The sequence below is a fragment of the Passer montanus genome, unplaced genomic scaffold (genome assembly GCF_014805655.1).
Source record: "Passer montanus isolate IOZ18808 unplaced genomic scaffold, ASM1480565v1 scaffold62, whole genome shotgun sequence".
Taxonomy (NCBI): domain Eukaryota; kingdom Metazoa; phylum Chordata; class Aves; order Passeriformes; family Passeridae; genus Passer; species Passer montanus.
In genome coordinates this window covers 192,250-205,177 of record NW_024371260.1, presented here as the reverse complement: position 1 = coordinate 205,177, position 12,928 = coordinate 192,250, and the positions used below count along the sequence as shown (strand labels likewise).

The 12,928-nt window shown below is 52.7% G+C and overlaps 1 protein-coding gene across 11 annotated transcripts in view; it reads right to left on the bottom strand.

The window, feature by feature from the left end:
- Positions 1-12,928, bottom strand: part of CASZ1 (castor zinc finger 1) — a 190,033-nt gene that overhangs the window by 83,619 nt on the left and 93,486 nt on the right. The window lies entirely within an intron of this gene.

Here is a 12,928-nt window from a genome sequence, read left to right as displayed (position 1 = left end):
CGGGCACCGGGCACGGCGGAGCCGCGGGCAGCGCTCGGGGGCTGCGCCGTCCCACGCGGCTCCAGGCTCGCCGGGCGAGCGGAGCGCGCCCCGAGGAGGGCTGCAGCCCTCGGGGCACGGGTGGCCGCCACCTGCGGGTGTCACTGCCCTGGGCGCATCCTGCCCTCGGGAGATCACGGCGCTCCAGCCCCGAACGCCGGGCCCGCGGGAGGCGGGGGGAAGGGGGCCCTTTTGCAGTGAATTTCCTCTTTTTTTTTTGGCTTTATTTTTCTAAGTAGCAAAGAATGCGAGGGAGGTTCTGAGAGGCGTGTTGGGTAAACACAGATATAAGCCTCTTTCTTTAAAACAAACGAGCAGATTATTTACCTGATTAAATAGGTATTTTGAGCAGGTTGTAGGCTGTTTTTGTGAACACACCACGTTTGGCTCCAGGATTTTGGCAGAGCTGGGCTCCTCACAGGGGCTCACACAGAGCTGCCCATGGACTTACCAGCTCTTAAATCCATTTTATAAGCAGAACTTAATGTGCTTCCCAAAGGAGGCCAGCATCATTACCCCACTAGGGATGGGGAAACTGAGGCACTAGTGAGGGAAGTGACTCGCCAGAAGTGGCTGGACAGGTTAGTCACAGGGCTGGAAGGAGCCCAGGTGTGTTTGGCTCCATGCACCAGGATGTGCTGCACCCTGATAGTGTCCCGAGCCCAGAGACGCAGCACAAAGTGTAGCTCATCACCTCAGCAGTGCTGCATTTGCATGGACAAAAACGCACAGGCAGCAATGCAGGCCAGAGGGCAGGGAGAGGGAAGAGGAGAGGGGAGTCATTTGTGGAAACCACAAATATTCTGGCTCCTCTCAGAGAAAAATCTAAACAAAGTCTAGTGAAATGGAGCCACCCAGGGACCTTCCAAGCCGGGAAGCACGTGGGGACAACAGTGTCAGGCAGGAGGCAAGTGTGCCCCGCCTGGGGGCTGCCCAGCCGAGCAGCACCCCTGAACAGAGCCCTGTACGGGACTCACCTTCCCACCTGGTGCAGCCAAGCTGCTGCTCCATCACCATTGCCCGACTTCCCCACTCACTGGTTTCTAACCACACCATCAGCTCCGATCAGCACTGTCACCCCGTGCTGCCTTTCAAATCCTGCCTGTCTGCACTTCACTTGGCCCCAACGCAGCCTCCAGCCCAGCCAACATCACCCAGCAGAGCCTGCCCTGGTCCCTGCACCTGAGTCAGGCACTAAGCACCTGCCAAGGAACATCCCACCCTGCGAAGTAATGGACAGAACCAGAATTGTTTGTGCAGGCTCTGTAACAGCTCAGTTTGGATTCAACACTTCTTTCCAGGTTTGAGTTTGCTGACAGGTTCCAAAAGTTCACTGCACTTTACGTCAGATATCTTCATTTTTGCTCCTTCTGTGAACTTAAAGATTTAAGGAGTGGGAGTTGTGCTCACCACCACTGTTCCCTGAGAGAGTGGGCCCCCGCTGGATCTCCTGTTCCTCACAAAGAGGAGCACACTTTCTACCATGGATATGTCCCTGCGCATGCACAGCCCCACAGACCCTCTGAACATACCTGTTCTTCTACGTGCACCGAGCTGAGCACGTTCACACATCAGTATACAAATGTTCCCCACCCCTCCCATCCCTGCGTGCACACGCAACATGCATATGCCCTCCACAAAGAAAATGATACTCTGTGCTCACTGACATTCAAATACACACATATCCATACACCATGACACACATGAACCCACACACACAACCTAAACACACCTGGAGGATCCCCTCCACAGACTTCCCACTGTCCCTCCCACTCCTCCTTGCAGGAACAACTTGCCAAGGTGTTTTTTCAGGTGAAATCCACGCCCTGCAGCTGATGCAATGGCAAGGCCTGATTTCCTATCTCAGCAATCTCCTGTCACAGGATCAGGTTTTATTTCCCCATACTCCCTCCTTTGCCTCTTACCCAAGGAAAGTTGGTTCTTTCCTCTCTCAAGGGCTCCGAATCTTTCTGCTCCTGTGCCCCCCATGAGGGTAGCACCTCCCCTCCTTCCCTTATCCCTTCGGGTATGGATCCACACTGAGGAAAAGCTGCCTCTGACCGTGCCCTGGCACGAAGGGGCTCCCAGACCCCGTGCTCTGCAGCAGCACTCGAGGGAAGGCAGCACCCCTCACCCTGCTCTGAACTCTGCTTCCGTGCCATGGCGAGAGCCGCCCCGTCCGCTGCAGCCACATCTGCCCTTCCGTGGCAGGGGGAGAGATCTCTCTGTGTCCCCTTCCACCCTCCCAGCGGCTCCAGGAGCTCTTGGTAATTAATGTTTGCCAGGTGCTCAGAGATCCTCAGATGAAAAGTGCAATGGGAGGGGGAAGGATGATTAATTTATTATTATTACAGTTTAATGCTTTCCCCGCAGACAGTGTGCCAGGGCTGAGCAGGGGGTGAGTCACACTGAGATGTGGGACATCCCCCTTTTTGTGTCTCTTCTACCTTTGTTTTTTATGCTTAGCCCATTTTCTTGGCAGTTTCTCCCTCCTTAGCTGGAGCTGGCCTGGGGGCCTGGGACTGTGCTCTGGATTCATGTGGGATCAGGGCGCTGGCTCTCAGATTGCAGGTTGGAGATCTGGCAGTGCTGTGCCCCTCCTCCTGCTCCTGCTTGGGGAGTCTATTAGGCAAATGCTCCTGCCCTATTTCTGTAATTTTGTTTGATTTCTGTTTCGTCAAGGGAGGTGCCCAGAGGCCTCGGGGCCTGGGCGGCAGGAGCAGACAATCCATGCTTTCTTTCCCTTTCTTTCTCTTTCCCTCCTTCCTTCTCAATTCAGTTTCAATCACACTATTGGCACATGGCTCCCAGAACTCCTTGCCAAAGCAGCTCTGCTAAGTCTCAGCGTGCTGGGGAAGGCTCTGCTGGGAGCGATCCTGCCATTTACTGCTCCTTTGGCCTCTAACAGTTTGACACCAGGTCCCCACCATGCAGCTCCTGCTTTTCCAGGCACCCCAGAGCTTCCAGCAGCTGCTGGAAGCCAGTGCTGCTCATCTCTTGACCACTGCCCAGAGGGAATGACTGTACTGGGAACGGGCCATACGGCACTGAACGTACACGGCATGTGCTCCACAGGGGCCCAGGAAGACTTGGGGGGAAGGAGTGGCAGGGGTTTGAATGCACTAACAATTAGTTACAATTTACTGCAGCAATTAAAAGTGCAGCCTGGGGATTTCAGGGTGAGGAGGTAAGAGCATAGTTGTACCCAGGCAGCAGGTCCAAAAGGGAAGGCACCTGGCACTCAAAGCAGGTGCTCTGCCTGCACAACCAGCCAATACCACCCTGAACCCCACAGAGCCCCTGAGCCTGGGCTTGGCAAAGCACACAGCTCAAGGATGGGTCCCAGACCAGGCAAGGCCTACTTCTGCAGTGCATGGGGCAAGCACAAACACCAATGGTGATTTCTGTCCAGAGGATCTGCAAGCCAGCTTGTGTTCCTGCAGAGACACGCACACGAAAGCGTGAGCACATGCCACCTGCACACACACGGAGTCATGTAAATGCACAGACACACAAAGACCTGAGCATGGTCCTGCAGCAGCCAGGACAGGGCTGATTGTCAAGGTTGTTTTAGCAGAGGCTGTCCTGCTCTGTGTGTGTGGGAGGCCTAATGGCAGGCAGATGTCAAGGGGCACTGGCTAGAGAGGAGTTGCCACCCTAATTACTCTACAGGGCAATGCCTGGCTCCCCCAGCAACTCTATCCTGACACGGGCTGGGCAGATCTATGAAGGCTCCCAAAATGCAGCCCAGCAAGTAAGAGAGATAGGACAGGTCACCAGACAGGCTGGATTTTACAGGACTCTGACACTGTGGAATAGGGCTGGTCTCCATAAACTCACTCTGGATTTGATGTGGCTTGGGCAGGGGCAAGAGGAGAGGGAGGGAAGGCAGAGGGAATCTGGCACATTGTCCGCTCTGCTCTACCTGCCCCATCACAGGCAGAGCCCATGTCACCCCTGCTCCCATGCAGGGCACCGAGGCAGGTACAGAGCACTGTCAGGGACTGTCCCCAAAGCAGCAGTCACTCGTTCATGAGAAGTGACAATGAAGGGAGGTGATGGAGGAGGGCAGGGGCTGGCTGTGCTGTGTGCGGGGCACAGGGCGGTGTGCCTGTGCCTGTGCCTGTGCCTGTGCCTGTAGCTGTGCCTGTGCGTGCCTGTAGCTGTGTCCCCGGCACAGGCACCCCGCGGGCAGGGGCTGCCCGGCCCAGCCCAGCCCAGCCCGGCCCGGCCCGGCCCGGCCCGGCCCCGGGAGCGCTGCGGGGCCGGGGCTGCGGGAGCAGCGGCGGGCGGTAAGTGTGAGGCAGACGCAGCGATTGCATTACTGAAGGAGCCCGGGCTGGCAATGCCGAGCTATCGTCCCTGTAATCCTGTTAGCCAGCAATCTCCATTCCGAAAGAGCTTCATTTCTTTGTGAATATTTGTAAACTAGATATCTAATGGAAAATTATAGGAAAATTATAGTGAAATTCATGACGAAGAAATCCGATTAGCCCTAATTCAATTATGCCATCTTAGCCCACACAGCACATTTCCCATTTTTTTCCCATAAATACCAATGCCAGGGGTCCGGGTAATCAAATAAAATTGAAAATCATCTTCCCATTAAATTCAATTAGCTGCAATTTCTAAAGCCTATCAGAGATTTTAATTACTAAATTATAAAATTCTCCAATGCTAAATTGAAACTAAAAAAATTGCACATCCTTATATTTCAGAAGAAAAAAAAACAGCAGAAACCTTGAAAAATACCCTTCTCCTCCCATCAACATCCACGTGAACACGGGTCTGGGCAGGCTTCACCAGAGAAACGAGTGTAGAGGGACATGAGCCAGGCCTAGGAAAGAAGGTGGCTACCTCTGGGAGAAAGTGTGTGGATGTCAGCTGCCATTAAAACCTAAAATCCACCCCTAGTTCACCTGAGCTGGGTTGGAAGAGGGAAGGGGAGAGGCTAGCAACCTGAGCAGTGTCTTTGCTCCCTTTTCCCACACGAGCTCCTCGGTTCTGGCAGCTTTTCTGAGCTGCTGTGCCAGGCACCAGCGACAAGCCACGGTGCTCCTGCAGCAGCGGAACAGCCGAGACTCTCTAGGAGCTGGAACGAGCCTTGCCTGCAAATGGGCTCGGGGAGGCAGTCCCTCGAGCCTCCGTGTGCCAAAGCCAGGGCAGCAGAGCTGGTGATGCCCAGAGGGAAGCAGGAGGGCAGATGCTAGCTTTGTGCTTCTGATAAAACTTCTTGAATAATGGCCATGCAAGCCTGGTCCTGACACTGAATTAAGGAAAGCTGGAGCTGGAGCCCTCAGCAAACTGATTTAGCTTGAAGCACTACTTCAGCGAACACGTGGGATGTTCCAGAGGAGGGGGATATAATCACCCTTCCCTGATAGCACAGGGAACTCTTGGAGTTCACAGAGCCACCAGGCAGGCAAGCCCATCCCTAAACTGTTCTTTATTCAACGACTAAACCAAGCAGGCAAACGGGGAAACGAACAAAGCCTGTGCCTACAGATGCTCTCTTCCAGCCCTGCTTCTCTGGGGACCAGCGTGGCACTGTGAGGTGTCGAGGGGCAATTAACCGTGTGAACAAGCAGTGGGAGGAGAAGGGAAGCTCATCTCTCCAGTTACAATACCTGACCCTCCACGAGGCAGCAAGAGTAAGGATTTTCTGACACTGCTTTTATGCCAGAGAGCGCTTTGCATGGTACCCTAAAGGGTTTATTCACGTGCTAACATAAACGAAGCCAGTTTGTTCTCACAGCTCTAAATAGAAGCTCAGGTTGCCCTGAACCAGGCCGATACTTGGTTTAATTTACTGGGCACCCGAAAGTTGCCAGGAGGGAGTTGCCCGCAAACAGAACAACAACAAAAAAGTTAATGATCTGGGCTTTTTCTTTAATAAATAGGCAAACTGGCTGAGCCGGATTGTTGGCTGGGATTCGTCTCCCCTTTATCACCCTGGAGCTTCTGTGACACATTCTCCAAATCATCAGCATTTTGCAATTTGAGGTCGTTACCAAATAGTATTTTTTTGCCAAGGAAGGGAGAAAAATAAATTAATAATTAAGGAGCCCAAGCAGGGAGAGGCTGTGGGTTGAATGGCGCTGCCACCTCCGCGGGGATTGCTCAGGCACCTGGCAGCCTGCCCAGCGCGCACCTTGGTCGCTGTCTCACCCTGGAATGTGGTGCTGGCACCCAAGTGCTACTCGATTTTACTACGAATTAATCAAAGTCTCTTTTGCAAATGTCTAACACTAAATCACCACTGGCTGAGCTTCAAATGCAATTCCCCTGTTCCAGGGATTTGGTGCAAGGAGATTACCAGCTCCAGGTGAAGAGCTGAAGGGGGTTTCCTCTCTGCACATCTCCTGGTTCTCCAAAGCATCAGCCTCTCCCAGCTGGAAGGAGAAGAGATTTCCCACAAGTCTCCTCCTGCTCAGAGCAGGTAACCACACAGACATCCAAGATATGCTGGGATAAATCCATCTGTGCTGCCTGACTGGAGTGTAGTTACACCAAAGAGGAATTTGGCACGACTGCGAGCTGACACAGGCGGCAGAGCACTGCACTGGCAGCTTGGGTGTGCCTGTGACCCCGTGCTTATGGAGCTGTGGGAGCATCTCCACACAGGACAACATGCAGGGATGTGTACCTGCCTGCGTGGGTATGGCTGTCTGCACATCTGTGCACATGGATGTGCCTGGCCTTGTGGCACTGTGTGGGCACTTGGCCACATGTGTGCAGGGCTGTGCAGTCAGATGTGGCTGCCCACAGGCATTCTCTGAGGGTGTTCTTGCCATGTTAATGTGTGCATGTCTCATTTGTCTCTGAACCTGTAGTCCTGAGCACCCTCCCTGCTCTGTCCAGCCCCACAAAAGGCAGTTTGCCATGGCACCAGCACATGTCCTTGCACTGCTCCAGCAACACGCCACTCCCTGAGTGGGGAGCCTCTCCACACTCTGCCTGTCTCAGAGCCCTTTCATATTTTCAATGCTCACTAGACCATGAATTCACCTTCATACCAGTTACAGGGTTATTTAGCTTCTCCTGACACTGATAACCACCAAACTTTCACTGGCAGCTCAGCTCTCTCCAAGAGAGATGCAGCACTGCTGTCTCCCACGGTGCCCCCACCCTCGCACACCCACCAGGAGCACGGGGCAGGTGCCCCAGCAGGACACAGAGCCTCGGGGCTCACCCGCCAGCCAAGTCACTTATCCCAGCCCACACCTACACGGTGAAAAGGAGGAACAGAGCAGAAGAGTTAAACACTGGATGGAAAGAATGAAATAGAGAAGGGAAGAGAGACAGAAGGGGGAAAGGGTGATAAAGCAAAACCAGTACAAACAGAGGAGGAAAACTCCCTAGGACAACAGAGAAAGGATCCGGGAGGGAGGAGGAAGAGCACAGGAGTACACGGTGGGCTTTTCCCCCTGCAGACCCCACAAAGCAACACTCTCCAGCAGCTGACACCAACATATTCCACAGCTCTCCCTGAAATCTTAGGGATCAGCTAGACAGCCCTTGTACAGCAGCTGGACCAGCTGTGCATGGGCTGGGGCACTGTTGAGGGGTAATGAGGATCATCAGCCTGTATGGGAAACATGGGATTTCCTGTCGGGAAACGTGGGATTGCCCCCAGGGTGCCCAAAGGCCGCGAGAGTGCAGAAAACCCCAAACAGGAGGATGAAACCTCTCTGCAGGGCCAAGCACAAGGAAGGTGAAGTCGGTCCCTCCTCCCCTGTCACAAGGAAATTCTACTCTCCTTTGCTGGCCCAGAACCACCTCTGCCACTCACCCTCCCACTGGCTCTGAGCCACTGTTGCCTGTTCCCCCTACTCCAGACCTGCAAGGCACCTTTCCCCTGCCACAGCCCCAGTCTCCTGGCACCATGCCTTTGGCACACGGTCTTGTTGCTCACCCCTGGCCATGTGGGCTTGCTCCCTAGTCCCCTGCACCTTGCCATTCTGCCTGAACAGTTCCCAGCTGAAGCAAGTGCTGCAGTGACATTTCACTCTGAACCCAAGCATGTGCTGACAGTGAGTGGCATCCCCAAGAGCTCCTGCTCGGCCCCCAGGGCTGTGCAGGGCCAGACACTGCTGGCGAGGGGCACAAGTTGCTGCACAGCTTGTGGTCCCTCTTCCCATCTGTGTGGCTCCCCTGGCTCTGTCCCACGCTGTGCCTGCAGCAAGTCACCCATCCCACTGTGGCCATCCCTATCTCCCGTCCCACACAGCCCCTTGGAGCAGCCTGACCCCACATCCCAGAGGACAAAATCCCTCCTTCTTTGGCCCAGGGTTTCATCTCATGGTAACAAAGAGCTCAAGGCAGGGACATTGTTATGTTCCCACAGCCGTGGGGTGAGGATAAACACAATTCCTGTCCCTCCCCCAAGTGTGCAGTGATACCTTCCCACAAGCACAGCCCGTGCACAGACACAGATCTACACACACAACATGAACAGCATGGATCTGGAAAGGGAGCTGGTAGGGGTCAGAGCTGCTCTTGTCCCTGAGGCACTTGTTGCTGACTCCACCTCACACCAGAGACTGCAATAAAGATGGAACTGGTGTCACTTTTGGGGCTGTCTGGGGCAAAGCTAAGAGCTGGATTTGATGATTCCATGTGGATTCCTTCTAGCTCAGGATATTCCATCTCTGGGGTTCTATGATTCTGTGAACTGCAAGAGCCCAAAGTGATGAGAACAGGATAGACCAAAGCAGTAGCCCTGGCACAAGTTCATCACATCCAAATGCTTTTGGCACAAATTCTTCACCCCCAAACACTTTCCCCTGTCCTCCAGCTTCTTTGGGACAGTTCCTACCACTGGAACGTCTGCTGGCTTTGGCCATCCTGCAAAGGCAGATCTGTGGATAGACAGAAGAAGCACCCCTGCTGCCTCACCTGCCCCGGGAGCACACCCCAGGGCTCCCGCTTTCCCCATCTCACCACGGAAAAAAAAAGCTCTGTGCAAATAATAGATCAATAGAGCCCCCGCCTCTTCGGAAGGAAAACAAACACCCGGATCACCGCAAATTAGAGAATGTTTCGCTTCACTTCATCCAAACAGGCTGACAATTTTTTTGGGTTGTTGCCACGGTGACAGAGTAACACAGCGTTCAGCCTGTTGCAGAACAATCAATTAAGTTAATGCCTCGGAGTGCCTGTTTACCCTTCCATTTAGGAGGTGCTGCTCTCCCTCCTGCTTTCTCTCTAGCTTGTTTCAGATTTCTCGTCCTTTGCTTCCTGCTCCTAGTTCTTCTTTATTTAATGTAAAAAAAGTCCCTACCCTAGCTACCTTCTGGCTTATAAGGAGCCTCACACTTTTTGGAATGATTGCCTGGAATAAAGTTTTTCCTCCGTCTGACTCCTGTTATTTCGTGTTCCTTCCTGGAAAAATTGGGGATTTACCTTTATCTTGCATGGTACAGACCCTGTCCCCTCCTCCTGGTGTGCTCAGGAACTTGCCAAGTTTCTAAAGGCCAGCTCTCAACCTCCCCTTGGGAGAGTGGGTACCTTCAGAGTAACTGCTTCTAACAAGATGAAGTAACTTGAACTAAAGGCCTGTCAAGTGATCAGCAATCCTTCCTATTGCTGTTTTTCACACTGTGAGCTGTAACCATAAACAAAGAACCATCTTGTGCTAAATGCTATCTGAAAAGGAGAACTACAAAAGGGCCTCATAAGGGTCTGGGTCTCATCCTATGGTCCTTGTCAAATGGAACTCCTAAATATTTGCTTAAATGATCTTGGCTTAAGCAAAACTCAAACCTAGTGCTCAAATCATTGTGCTGAACTGAGCCTACGGCAAGGAGACTTTAAAGGGGGCACCATGGCCAGGAGACTACGGCAGATCCATCATTCCAATCCTTTAAAATAAAGGATGCCAAAACATCTCTTGGCTCTGCCTTGACCACCAGCAGTCTGCCAGGCCTTTCACAGGCTCACATGCTCCTGCTGCTTATCTAGTGGGTTTATTTCCTGCCTCACAGGCAGTGTGAGCAGTCACACTTGGCTGTGTAGCTTCACTGCCTGTCTGCAGCCACTTTCTCATCCCTTGCCCAGTGAGCTTCAATAACTGCCCTCCTCCTTCCCCAACCCACCCAAACAACACCTCCAACACCCTGGGTGAAAATGAGGCACCAGAGAGTGAAAGGATTTATCCAAGGCCAATCATGAGATATAATTCAGGGCTTCTGTCTCCTGATCTCTCTGCATCTTGGTGCTGTCTTTCTCATCAACACAATATTCCTATGCTTTTCTTTGAAATCTGAGGAAAAATGTCCATGTCCCTTGTATCCTCATCCTAAAGGAAAAGGCAGAGGCAAGCATGATGTGAAAACAGAAAGATTCCATGATACTGTCTTCTTATCTGCCACTAGCAACAAGTGCCTAAATGTAAAGCATACATTAACTTAGTATTGAACAGATGGAAGAAAACTGTAGACCAAGCAGATACAGAAGAATGGTGCTCAAACACTAGGAAAAATTACAGTAATAGGTCAAATATAAGATCTCCTCCATGCTTCCCAGCCAGATCCTTTTTCAAGGACTCCACTCTCACAAGCTAACACGAGCCTGCTCGGGGGGAGCACTGAGGCCAGGTCTGCACAGGCTGCAGGACAGCCATGCTCCAGGTCCCCCTGGTCCACTCCTCTCCCCCTCCCGGAGAAGTTGTCAGCAGAACCTGTTGGAACAGGGGCTCGTTGACTGCTCCCTGTCCATTACAGCCTGGATTATAAGCATATTGCACAGTGCTCTCTGCACGGTGCTGGGGAAATCCAATACGCTGAAAGGTTAATGCAATCAATTAGGGTGACAAGGAAGTAGAGTAAAGCCTTCTGAGTAGATGAAAGGGAGAGAGAGATGGAGACAGGGAAAAGCAAAGAGAAGCAGGGGGGGAGCGAAGAGTGGGAGGAGGAGAAGGAGGAAGATGGTATACAGGACTTGTGCTGTAGACCTCAGGGTGCTGGTGTGGCCAAGGGCACCATCCTGCCCCAGCATGGATGAGGTAGTTTCATTCACAGAAGCAAGTCAGGCCATGGCTTCCCAAGGCAGCAGCTGGGCCAGAACTCCCTTTTGTGGCTTTTCCTGCCATCTCCTGCAAAATGTGGAGCCCTGCTCAAACTGCAGAGCTCAGGTTCTCCTGCCATCAACCTGCTCCCTAAGGGTGATCACTGGGGGACTGGCAAAAGTTCCTCTATCTTTCCTGCCCAGGTACCCAGAAGGCATGAAGGATTAGGTTTATAAGGCAAAGGACCTCAGCAAGCCATGGGGGAGCATCAAGGGAGGAGAAAGAGGGAAGAGGAAGGACAAAGAGAACTTCTGGCTGTTTGTACACTCTGCACACAAAGGTAAGGATGAGCACCATCTCTCTGCAGACTTCCTAGTTAGACACTGGTCAGAACCACTGGCCACTTATCCCCTCGTGTCTGTAAGCATCTGTAACTGAGGTGCTCTCTTACTTTTCCAGCCTCCTTCCCAGTGTGCCACCCTGGGCTCTCCTGCAAGGGCAGAGGAGCAGCTCCCAGCTGCAGCAGCCTCACCCCTGCTTGCAGACAGTTTGATGAGGGTGCTATGGCACTCAGGCCACCAGCACAGCATGCAGGTCCCAGTGCCATAATGTACATCCTGCTGCTCTGTCCAGCATGGCACAGGCCTTCCCCGGGGCATTCAGCCCAGGGAACAGCCCCATCCTTCTCCTCTGGCCCCTGAGCTGCTGCTGGCTGGCTGCTCTCCTGCTCCCTGACCCCCGAGCAGAGCAGTACTTCATTAACCTGGGCTGACAGGTCAGCGAGCACAGCCCCTTCCTACCACGGCTCCTGCTCGGGCACAGCTCAGCCAGGGAGAACGTGACACCAGCTCATTAGAACAAATTATTACTCTATAACCCCTGCTGCAATGTCCCTTAATATGCCTATTTAGCAAGAGACAAGTCCTGGTGGGCTCCTCGGCATTAAAACAACCTCACAAATCACCAGAGGCACAAGCACCACGATCTCTGCTTCCGGAGGTGGAGAGAGGGTGGCTGTTCCTTGGGTGGGTGCTGGAGAGGCACAGAGTCCCAGGCTCTTCCCCTGCAGCAAAATGAAGCTCCAGATATTGCTGGGGGATGTTCTGCAGGCAGGGAGTTTCCATCTGGCTGTGGCTCACTGTGCTGCCAAACATGCCCAAGCTCCAGCACAACCAAGTGTTGTTCCCTCACTGAAATCCACTGAGGAAGTGTTCTGGGATGCCCATTAAACTGTTGGGCCTGTTTTTCTCTGCCTTATCCCTGCCTAACTCTGCCCTCAGCACTACCATTAGTGTCATGTTTTATGTTAGACCTACAAGATTTAAATGTTTCCCTGTGATATATATTAAGTCAGTGCCTGTCTTTCCAATCCATCTACAACACTAACCCTATGTGCTCACTTCTTCAGGTTAACCAGCCAAGCCAAAGAGCAAGTTTGGAAGCTGACATTGATGGCAGGCACTGTGTACTACCTCCCCATGTGCGACCAGGCTAAATTTTGGGGGATAAACCCACTGCACATGAAAGCAGTGGGCTCACACCTTTGCAGGGAGGGCTGTCAGCTGTCTAGGACTAATCCAGAAATCACAGAACTGCCGTAGTTTTGGGCACGGAGAGTGAGATATCACAGGCAAAGACAGACATGCGGGCAAATGTCAGAGGAAGGCTGCTACTAAACAGGAATGGGGAGCACAAAGAAATCAACCTCCAGCCTGACCTTTAGAAGAGGGAAAAGGGAGAAATAAAACAATGATTCATATAACAGAGAGAAGTGGCAGCAGTGCCAGGCAGGAGACAGTGAGAAAGAAAAGTAATGGAAAGAAGAGAAGAAAGTGTGAGAAGTGTGTGATGGTGGGCACAGAGAGGGGCAGGATGAAAGCA